We start from the raw sequence: 12144 nt of genomic DNA, 5'->3' as shown, positions 1-12144 counted from the left end.
AGATGTTATAGAGAAGGACATTGCCAGTCACCAGTAATATCATCAAGTCCACTAGGGCACAGCTTTTGACAGATAGTCCAAGCAACATTTCTATCCACTGACTTCAGGGAGAGACACACTTAGCATCTCATGCCTAGAAACTAAGTTTCATTTTCTCTAGCAACAAATCAAGATTCGTATTTACTGCAGAGAGCGATTACAGGGGTTGCATAATGTTAGCAGAGTGCTGTGAGCATGAAATATGCCTCGTATCATTAAATATGTGACAGATGTACCTGCAGAGAACTCATTAATTCTGATTTCTATTCCTGTTAGTCTAGAAATATTAGCATATAATTGTTAGTTTCTAAAATATTCTGGCAAACTTTTTTTAACTGAAAAACTGTGTCAGCGTTTATTTTGGAATATCAAATGAAGTCTGTTCTCTTGTATGCCCCTCAAGTAATGTGTGACAATAACCTCAATTACCTAACGGGAAACGTTAGAGCCTCAGCAAGAAGGCCTTCTGCAAGCCTTTAAGTAGGAGCTGTGAAATTTCCTCTCAGTAAACCTAAATGAAGAAGCCTTCAGTGTGACAAGAAAATTCAGACTGGCCTATTCTGAAAATGGAAACCCAAACCAATGCATATGTGATACACAAACAGACTGTATGGCAATACCACACGCATTTTGTGACTGTACTGCAGTACCCATCACGGAGCAAAAGGCTGAGTGAAGGAGCAGCCAGCAGTAACATGCTGGAAGGGCACTGTTAGCCATAACTGCAGTCTGATATAAAGAAATCCGAAGGAATTTGCATATCTTCTTTCCTTCAAGAGTATGCTAGGTAAAGAAATACTGAATTTCTCTCTTCTGATGTTGAGGGTTTTTCCCCCTGGAAGTCTCAAGATCAGTTCATTCTACACAAAATCAAAGCCTGGAAGTAATATCAGACTAACTGATAGCTGTGTACAAAAGCCCTGCAAAAATGAATACATCCATCTTAGTGACAGAAAGAGCTCGCATTCACACTGCTTCCCTAGTAAGACTGGCAGAAGACCACATGTTGTTCTGTACAATAGCATATGGGGACCAGGAATTTATTGTGTTTCCCCAAACTGCAGCTTTGGGGACAAAATCTTCTATCAGCTTAGACCTCTCAGCCTGCCTCTTTAGCATCTGGGGACTTGAAAGCCTGACAAAGGAAAACTTAATTTAACCAGAAGGATACCAAAAGATGGATGTGCAAACAAAGCACAGCAGTATCTTTGCAAACACTGTATAAGAATACCAACTGTGTATGAGAAACCAGACTATGACAAAGGAACATAGCTTCAACTCTTTCGTAATGGTTAAAACACAGAGATTTGCAGCAATTACAACCCCAGCTGATAGAAAAGTTGAAAGTGAACATACTGGCTAATAGAACTTTGCAGGAAATAAGCTGTTGAATTATTTCATTATTTTGAGAGGAAGCTAAAGACAAGAGAAATGCATGAAATAAATGTGTGGGAATGTAAAGCCTTGCATGGCATGGTATCACAAGTGTGGACAAGAGAAATCACAATGTGGTTTTGCTGAGCTGTTTCCCACAGCATGCGATTACAGGATTAAAGGCTATATAATAAACCATGTACACACAGGGGATGAACTAAATTTACATAGGCAAATCGCGGCAAATTTCCCTCTCTGCTCACTCATGCATGCTCTGTTAATCTAGAAGGCAGGTCTGTCTTACTGAAGCTGCGGGTTGTCCTTGTTTATGGAATAATGCAATAAAGCACCATGCAGCAGAATGCCTCTTCTACTTACTCCAAAAGCATCTGCTACTCCAAGTGAATGTCTTGCAAGATTTTTCTTCCAAGCATGCACAGTGAGTTGCAGCACTTTGCACAGTGTCTGAGGTGTTTTCCTGCTTCAGTTTTTCTTTTAATTCCTACTAAATATTCACAGACTACACATCTACCTCTGACTACTTTCTGTTTGATTAATTTTTTGTATCAGCACAGTGTGGCTTCTTACCATGACTAAGAGTTCACTGTCTGCTTAAGCTTTTCAGGCAGATTCCTGCAATATCTTGCACTCTGCAATTTCATAGGAACTCAGAGTCCCAACAGAGTAGGATAAAAGTCTTTGATACCTGTTTCTAAGCAATACCATAACTCTTAAGCCTCTAATAATATTTGTACTTTTTAGAAACCGAACTACATTTGGTTTCTTGACTAGTATCTGTGGAAAAAAAAAAAAAAACAAACAAAGCAGCATTTTCTGTGAAACAAATAATGGTGCATAAGCAAATAGCATACTGCATTTCTGAACAACTGCTAAGTAAGGAAGCAAACCTTATGAAAAGATAACATTTGATTGCATTAAAGTGCAGCACAGCTCAGAAAATGTTTTTGACAAGTCTGCCTGATGAACTTCTGCTCAGTTTGGCACATTTTCTTTGTGCCATCCTGAACTATACTGAGAATTATAAGGAGTGCTTTCTTTGAAAAGAGTACCCATGGAAGAAGAGACAAAGGGGCTAGTAAAGGGTCAATTAGTTTGACAGAAGTCATGGAATAAATGGAAAATATAGACATCAACTTTATATTTTCAACCCAACGTGACACTTGAGTAGAACAGTGATAGGCAGTTTATGCTATATATTAAACATACGTCGACAGTTACCACGTCACATGCCACAGTACATTGAGAACATGTTTTAAGCAACTTATGTTCCATGTACTATGCAGGATTTTATCTGTAGGACTAATGAAGGGTATTCATGCTACTCTCTCACAGTAAAGCTATTAGTATAAATGGGACCAACTCCTAGTGTCACAGACAGCATAATGCTAAAAGGTTTAATAGGCTATTTGGCAGGAGACAGACAGAATAGCTTCAGCTGCTAAAATTGTGACACTGACATTTTGCCCTTCGTTACCAGTGTTCTTATCTTTCCCCACAGAAAAATAAGTGTTCAATGGGACAAGCTGTCAGGTTTCTAGTTAGGCTGCACTAAACCAGCCCTACTTCACAAAGAGAAATATATTTCCCAGGAATAGGTGTAATCTGTTGCTATTAAAGGTTTAATTAAATATAGCTTTAGGGCACTAATTAACCCATAATAATTACACGCTCTGACTATCCTCCACACCCATCATCTAGAAAATACACAAGAATAAATAAAAATGGGTGCACAAAGCATATACGTGTCATGGCCTCGCTTCCTTCCCATTGAATTCAACAATAAAGTCCTGAAATAACCAGGCAGAGAACACTGCCCTAGAGAAAAAATTGCCTAAAAGTAAAATTCTGTATCTTGACAAGTTGGAATTACACAAGAGTTTTAGTATTAATTTATGAGTCACAGTTTTGTTTCCAGTCCTACTGACATTTTAAGGCACATGGGATACATCAAGTAAAGGACGTCTGAATAGAATTGTGAAGACACATTGTATGCCCTGAAACAGTTAAAAAGACGGGGGAGAAGAACAGGAAGAAAGCTGTAAATCAGATAAAAGCCAATATAAATACTGTGCTTTTCCAAACCAGAAAAGGGCCAGGCAGTTTTTTTGCATCCTTCGCAATTAATAGGCCAGAGCACCATTCCCAGAGTTCTCTACTCCCTCAAGAATGCTTATCTAATCCGTTTTTAATCCCTCTGTGTATTTCACCTGAGTGCCGAGAGCAAGAGAAGAAAACTCCCACGTCTAGGCACCCCATCTCATTCTCTCCAATATTTATGAGAGTAAAGAAATGCTTGAACATATGTTGCAAAGCATGACTAAGTAAAAAAATTAATTCCTGACATACCATCACCATTACACCCACCCAAGCAATTATTTATTTGCAATTAACTGGCCTTCTGCAAGGCTTTATAAGGGTTTTATTTACCATATGCATTTGTTTCAGACAAGTCAATACTTTTGAAGTGGAGCCACAACTGGAAGAAGGGATTTTTTTCCCTCCTGCCATGGGCATTACCCTCTGGAATCCTGCAGCGCTTCACCTCCCCTGTCAGTAGCACTGCCAAGCCACTTCTTGCCGCAACCAGCCTGCAGACGGTTTCGGTTCTTACACGTAGCAATGGGTGGCTGTTGATTTGACGCATTACTTGTTGTTCTACGAATTAATTTAGGAAGACACACTACGTGGAGCTTCTTAAGAGCAGCATCTAAAAAAATGTTCAGGTAATAAAGCAGATGATACTGGGTCCCGGTGACTCTGGTCTCGGCACTCAATATTCTTGGGCGCCATCTGCCGGCATTTTATTAATTAGTGACACCTCTGATGACCTAAAATGCCCAGGTCAAAGTTGGACGTTTTCTTCCAAAAGGCATTTTTTCTTGCCAAGTGGAAGTATGTCCACCCACAACTTCCAGCAAAGGTCTGTAACCAGATCCTTCTGGTCCTCCTGCAGTCCCACTCCAGACAGCTAGAGGTGGGCCAGGACAGCCCGGCCAGCACGCAACACGATGCCCACAGGCAGAGAAACTCCAGGTAGGGCCTCGGCCTTTCATTACAACCCTGTGATCTGGAGCCAACCACCCTGTCTCTTCCACACTTGCCCTAGAGGACAAAATTCAGCAATGCCAGTCTCCATGCTCCAAAGTTTCCTACCACCAAGAGCAAGTCATCACAGCAGCTGAACATGACGCTTTGTCCAAGCTACTAAAAGCTGCAATATATTCTATTTATACTGCTGTTGTAAACCCACTATGTGTCTCACACATTTAGACAACACCTGATCCTAAGCCACAAAATGTTGGTCTTGACTGTGAATAAGACTCTAAGCTTGTGGTCATTCTGACCAGCAGTGAAGACCAGTGAAGACTGTGATTCACCTTCTTAATAAGAGCCAAAAGTGTGTATTGTGCCAAGATCTGGACTCAAAACCATGAATCCTCCTGCAACTCAGAAACACATGGATGTAAGATTGGAGTTCATGTCTATTCCTCATGTAGACATATTCCCTCTTTGCAGACAATGGAACCACACACTGTTCTAGAAAGAACAAACTGTTGTTTGTACAGATCTCTGTCATTCACAGCCCAACAGAATAAATACCTCTAAAAGTCACATAATCTCATCAGGCTCAAGAGAACTAGGCATTATTCATGCATGACAAACAGAACCTAAATCTACAAGTGTATGACTCAAGAAGGGAATTTCCAGAAGCATTTTAGAATGAGAAGACCATTTAGCTGTCCCTCTTCAAACAAACATTCTGCCACATGTAGGCTCTGGAATGAGGAAGAAATTCAGCTCTAAAATTCTCTGCCAGTGACACAAAACTTAATGTGGAAACATTAGCTAATGAAAAATACAAACCTGTTCCTTCAACCACAGCTATGAAGACAAATTGAGTATACTCACTGAATGGAAATTAGAAGTATTTTTAATAGCTGGGCTTAACAGAAGCAAGTGTACAACTATTAAATCCTGTCATACATTTTTTGGCCAAAGGATCAACCCTAAGAATAACTAAAACCACCACTGTAAGTATCTCAATGTAAAGAGGATTTAGACATGTGCAACTAATGAGGGATGTATAAATCCTTATGCATAAGAATATTTGTGCCCATACTTTGTGCTGAAGGAAAATTCTGAATATAACCTCCCTATTCAAATATTCCATGAGCAGCTGCCAGTTCCTGATTGCACTTCAAATCCCAGCCTGGAATACAACTGTCAGGATTCAAATTCATGCAGCACTGCTTGTCTGTAAATCTAATTAGAGATACAGACCTGCTGCAAATGTAGGGAAAGCGATACTGGTTCAGCTGCGCATGACACAGCACGCCGATTCTGCAGCACTCATGTAAATCACCAGTCACCTTTCTGGTCTCCTGTCCAATCCAGTTTCAAATATCCCAAAGGACCAAACTAGAATCTCCCTTGAACAACACTTCCATAACATTCACACTTAAGAAATACTTCCTCATAATCGGAATAATTTAACTTTTGTGAATTTTCAGTTCCATACTGATATGACTGTAAACAATTCCAGTCGTTCTTTGGGCTTTCATATCTCCTTCTACTGAAAAGCTCGATAAAAAGGAAAAAAAAAGACAGACTCTCCTACAGGAATTAAAAATGAAATCCATAAAATTCATAAGCTATACATTCATCAGCTGAAGGGCCACAGGATGACATGAAAAATAAAGATATGCCTGTTTTCTGACATTCCTTCAATCTTTTTCTATTAATTCATGGTTGCTTTCTTGAGCAGTCCCTGCTGTTTACACAGAAAAATCTGCATTATTTGTTTTTCCCAGCTCAAAGATTGCCTATGCTTCCTTAATCTTCTGTATCTTCTCTCCGAGGGTTCTCTCCTGTTTCATTTTTCTCCCATCTGAAAGTTCAGAAACAATACTAAACTTTCCTCTTATCTTTCCTCCTTCCCCACTTCCATATGGGTCTCCTCTTTCAGCTTTCCTTCCTGCATTTTCCCTTCTGTGCAGTTTTTTCTTCCCTACATGCAATATATTCTCACCCTCCACTCTTCTTTATCTTGAGCCATCCATTCTTTCACTGATGAAAATGGAAACAAAACAAAAGCAACTATTTATGTACCCGATGACGTGAAACTTATTTTGTATGGAATAATATCGCACATTCATGGTACAAAGTTGCAGCTTTCCATCAAATGTGAGATTCTGAATGCTCTGCCATAAGACATTAAACACCAGCGAAGTGCTTTGGATCCCTAGCACAGAACCACCACCGCTTTCGCCACCTCCCATCTCCTGTTCTTTCCACACTGCTCATTACAGAGTTCTTCTCTTCACCATCCAGGTGACCCTTAACTAACATTTCTTCCTCTCCTGGCACCTTTCCACTTATCTTACCACTTCCTACCCTGATCTAATAAAATCTATTTATTTCTCTTACGGATTCTAAAGTCTGCATCTCATTCCAAAGTATTCCCTCTACCGTGACTGATACAAATTTAGCCAACTGTTCTTTCAAGAAATGAACTTCAAATGAGGAGGAAAGTGTAAAAACTTGAATTAGTATTTGTTCTGAAGCAGTGGCAAAACCACTTCCATCAACATACTGCAGCCTTTGGGAGTGCTACACAGCCCAGCCCAAGCAGCATTAACGAGTCTGTTAACATCATCCTGCTGCTGCTGCCATCTCTACCTGTTTTAATAAAATGTGCAGGAGGAGGTTATGATTTCTATTACCATGCTGCACAAGAGCCCTGATCACAAATAAGACTTAATTTGCAGGGTACTATATATAGAACAAAAGACAATCAGTGCTGCAAAGAATTTACTGTCTAAGATGAGAGACAACACATGTAAATTTTCTACAAGTAATGAGATAATAATATTGGCCAACATAACAAGTACTAATCATACAGTTGTGATCAAGATTTTTGTAGGCATTGCTGTAAGAATTCATATCAGAACTTCCAAAAAATTACTATGAAAACAAACAGGTTGATCCAAACAATATCATTCATCGCAATTAAGAAAAAATCTAGTTATTGATAAAAACTTTGACTGCAATGCAACTTTTAAAGAGTAAAATGCTTCTTTTTCACATGGACTGTACCACATATCATGTAAAGCTTTTTTGCTCAAAACAGCTAACAGAAAACAGCAATAAAATGTATGTGAAAGAAAACCTGGATCCTCCATAAGATGTTATAAAAATAAACATTAGTTTGGCCAATCAATATCAATTCACTGAAAATCTGAATGGCAAAGACTGAAAGCAGTAAAGCCTATAGTGTATTCATGTTCTGTAACTGATGAAATAAAAAGCAATAAGTATTAAAACAAATGATCATGAGAAGGAAATGTTTAGAGCCAAGAAACATTTCTTTTTCATCGGTGTTAAGTTTAAAGAAATTTCAGTAACAAGTCCTCACATTTAACAGCTTTGATAATGGTATCAATACTGCAAATGCTCTTGTACAAACACTGACGGAAAGTGTGTGGGGTTGGGTTTTTTTTAATTTTTTTCTTCACTCCTAGAAGAGGATGATTATAGACACCATCTTTCCCTTCTTGGTAAGCCAGTTAGCAAAAACCTTGATATGGCAAGAGCCCTAAGGTACATACCATGAGCTCCTGAAAGCCAAGGGAAGCAGATGCCCTGAGTGCTGACAGCGGCTCCCAGAGGTTCCATCGCTCCTCTGGAGGGTGCAAGCGTGTGCCAGAACACCTTTGTTGTTGGCCCAACACAAACCTCAGCTTGCATTTGACTAGCTCGGATGCCTCATACTAAGTTTACCAGGTCAAGACACCTGAAGAATGCTGTTCTGGTATACAGGAGGATATTAACACTATCCAACACCAGGCACCTCACTCGGTCTGCTCACACCTCTTTCAAAAGCCAAGAGAGGGAAAGAAGTTACTCCAAAGGGGAAATTTAGCAACTGAAGTGCTTTGAAGCAGCCTCTATGCAACAAGAGCAAGTGTCTTCTGTGAGACATGTACCAATATTCTCCCTCCTCTTTCCTCCACCCTTTCTCTAGCCCCTGGGAAATCTCTCTCCTCCCACTCCTTACAGTTTCCTTCTGTGCTTTTCTGCTGCTGAATGATCTTGTTGCCTGAGCAACTGCAGCTGAGGAGGGGAGCAGGGAGAGGGTTCTGGCCCATTTGTCTGCTATCGGCAGCAGCACTGCGTTCTGACCCTGCGATGCATGATAGCCATGGGAGCAGCCTCAGGAAATTAATAGTTCAGCCGAGTTGGGTGCCTTGAGTTGGGTGTAACCTCCTTAATAGGCGCTGCAGATTCTGAGGCGACCTTATATTTTTGTTCAAGCATGAATAAAATAACCTAATACTCAAGACTGTTAAACAAGTAATCGCATAGCTTATCCACACACCCAGACTGTCGCCACAAAGCAGCCACATTTGTTACACTTCAATTCTGGTCCTAATAGAACTCAGAAGTACAAATTAACTGGCAATTAATCTCTAGAATCAGAATCATATGCTCTAGAAATCTCAGATTATTATGATGTGTGTCTCTCCCTTTGCTCTTTTCATTGTGCATTTTAGCCATCAGAAAAGCAACCAGAACAAAAGCATCTATCAATGACCTTTCCAGGTCCACTTCACTACTTGTACTTTGCTTTCTTTTCATCTGTGCTGTCTGTCTCTTGGTATTTGACCAATATGTGGTAAAATGAGAATGTAGCCTCAGTGCTAACGCTCTACAAGAAATAATAATCTCCGCAAGATATCCAGCAGAGATTTCTTTTCTAATATTGTTTTATTGAAAAAAATCCTTTTATTTTTTTAAAAAATAGTATTCTGCTCATAAGGTCTGGTTTTCCTACAGTATATGAAACACTGTGGGTTGTCTCCCCCCTCCCACGATGGTTTGTGATCAAAATGATTGCAATTGACTACTTGCTGCTCTGCTGATGGCAGGAGGGAGGCCTCTGCAGCTTTTTCTGCATTTCAGCAAAGCGTCACTTCGAACACAAAGCATGGAATCGTCTGCACTGATACTTCTTAACAGATACTAGGACCAGTCTTGTTAAAATAAAAGAAGAAACATCAGGGATTGCAGACCTAAATGAGTGTAGCTACTATGACACTTCACTCTTTTTTATTTAGTCTTTACTTCTGAGGTAGAAGTGTACTTAGTTAGAGGTTCCAGTTACATCAGGGGTTAACGGTGAGTTACTGGAAAATTATTTGACCTTTTAAATTTCATATCAATGTGAGCTTCATTTAAAATTAATTTACTCCAGCTTATCAAATCTGCCTTCAGCAGCTGCATGCTTGCTAATTCTGTCCCTTGAACTGTATTTATAGGACTTTTTTATTTAGTTTTTTGACTATGTTTATTTTTGTTGAGCCTAAAACAACTGGAGTTTAAGCTTGACAGAACCCAACCACAAAAGCTCAGAAACCAATACTTCATTTTTTGCTGTGTTATTTTCAGAGATAACCTACTTCCACTTACTTCCAGCTATCCAGCAGAATAATCAGAATGAATATCACTGGAGAAAAATACAGTTCAGAATTTATGGTTTACTAAATCCAGTGAGAAGCTTTAATTAATGAAGTCAGAGCGCTGTGACTAAATAGCAGATTCCATCAATTCATTTGGAATAAAACTATCAGGATTTCTCAATGTATCTGAAAGTTTCAAAACCATCTGTCAAAATAATGTTAATACATCTAGGACATAAGCAAATGTGCTTAGAAGAGCTCAGCTGGTCAGGTCCATTCAGTGCTCCCTCTTCAATAGTTCTGACTAAAGGCTTCAGCCAGGATGTGGATCAGGAGCCTGTATATACAGCTTGCAAAAACAACAGGTAGGCTCACAGTCATGAAATTTAGTGAAGGAAAAGGCATAAGGCCAAACACCCTTCGGGTGACTCATGGATTTCAGTGGGATTACAGAAGGATGGAAATAGACCACACTTACCGTATTAGGTCACCGTGCTAATATCATTAATCTGCCACCAGTGAAAGACTGCTCCCTACCATTCTTGATTTAAAGTATGAGGGGAACTGGCCCACGGAGGCACAAGAAAGCTAGAAGAAAAGTTAAATAATGGGAAGGGCCTGAAGAAACAACACTGAAAAAATATTTTAAAATTGAGTATCTTCATTTTCCTCAAAAGTTCCTAATGAATATCACTGACGGACCCATCAATATCTTTATCATTTATCTGTTTATCAGTACAAACTCTTTTATACTGATAACCTTCTACCTGTGATTTGCATTTGGGGAAAGCTGTATCACAAGATTTTATTTTGCCTTTGGTGACTTCTGAAAACCTAACTCTCACATCACATAAAAGTTTTGTGATTAAAGCATGCAAAAAGCTATCTGTTACGGCTATCTCATCCTCTCCATAAAACTTGCCACAGTAATAAATAAGACCCCATCTCGCAAAGACAGGAATGCAATAAAAGTAGTATTATGACTTTTTAAGCTCAAATGAATTTCTTAGTGGGGGTGAAGCAGAATTATCTTATATGTGGTAAGGGTACACGCCTGAGAAGTGGATCTTGGACGAACTTTGTACTGTTTCCAGTGAATAATTAATTTAAAGACAAAAGATGAATAATGAATGAAATCAAAGGCAAAAGAATTCCATGAAGCAAGAAGCACAGCTTATGATTTCCCCCAGGTAAGTATCCTGGGCACAAGGCTACGTAACTAACCTCACAACATTTCCTCTCATGCACGTATCTCTAATCTGCCATCCAGCACCTAACTTGTAAAAGCCTAATTTCTTCATTAAATCAAGGTGTAAACCTGTGGCTGACCTTTGTGAAGTTCACAGATGAAGGAGGGGAGTGCAGCACACCACTCAAGTAGAGCTAGTCAGAGTTTGGCAGTAAGAAATTGCATAGGACCATGATGCTGTGTACCTGTACATTTTGTTCTTTCTTGAAGTATTTTTAAAACTCACAATCACTTCATTGTATTTTGAACAGACTGTTTTATTCAAGTCTAAGTCTGCCAAACACTGGGAAAACACTAAATTCTGAGTTTGATTAATAAATAAGAGAAAAAAGAAATGTGAGTACTGCCAGTATCCAAACTGTTTCAGAATCTCTCTTACCAGCGAGGTGACAAGACAGCTCTACTACTTCTCTGTCTGTGAAACTGGATAACTCTTCTTCAAATAATGTCTGAGACTGGGGACATAAAGTTCTGTAAGGAATGGATTTTGAAACTTGCTTAGGCATTTACAGATGTCTCTAGCTTTTTGAAATTCCATCTCTTCTTTATATGTAACTCTGGGTATTTGAATATTACAAAAATGCTGCTTGGCTTTTATGGACACTTTGGGTAAAAGTATATTGTCACCTTGCTGGATAGAATGTATAAAACCATTTTTATCTTTTTCACGATGAAGTGACTGAAAATTCTTGAGGTTGCTGAATAAACACACAGGTGTAAATCACTTAAAATCCTAACTGGTTCTTGGTTTTGGAGACATCAGGGTTCTTCTGAAGAGAAACAAGGCAGGACCAGTACAATCCTCCCCAGTAAGAGTTGTGTTTGCTCTAGAGAGTATACATTTGACACCGCACTTGCATTGTTTTTCTTATGTAGCGTGACTTCTAAAACATCCAGAGAATGCTTAATACAAAACAGCTAGCGAGTAAATAGGCCAACTAAAGGAGCACATACCTCAGGCCTGCCATCTGATCCTGTATCCCTGCTAGAAATCACTTCTGC

Source organism: Strix uralensis, chromosome 3 (genome assembly GCF_047716275.1).
Source record: "Strix uralensis isolate ZFMK-TIS-50842 chromosome 3, bStrUra1, whole genome shotgun sequence".
Classification (NCBI taxonomy): domain Eukaryota; kingdom Metazoa; phylum Chordata; class Aves; order Strigiformes; family Strigidae; genus Strix; species Strix uralensis.
This window is presented reverse-complemented; position numbering follows the sequence as displayed.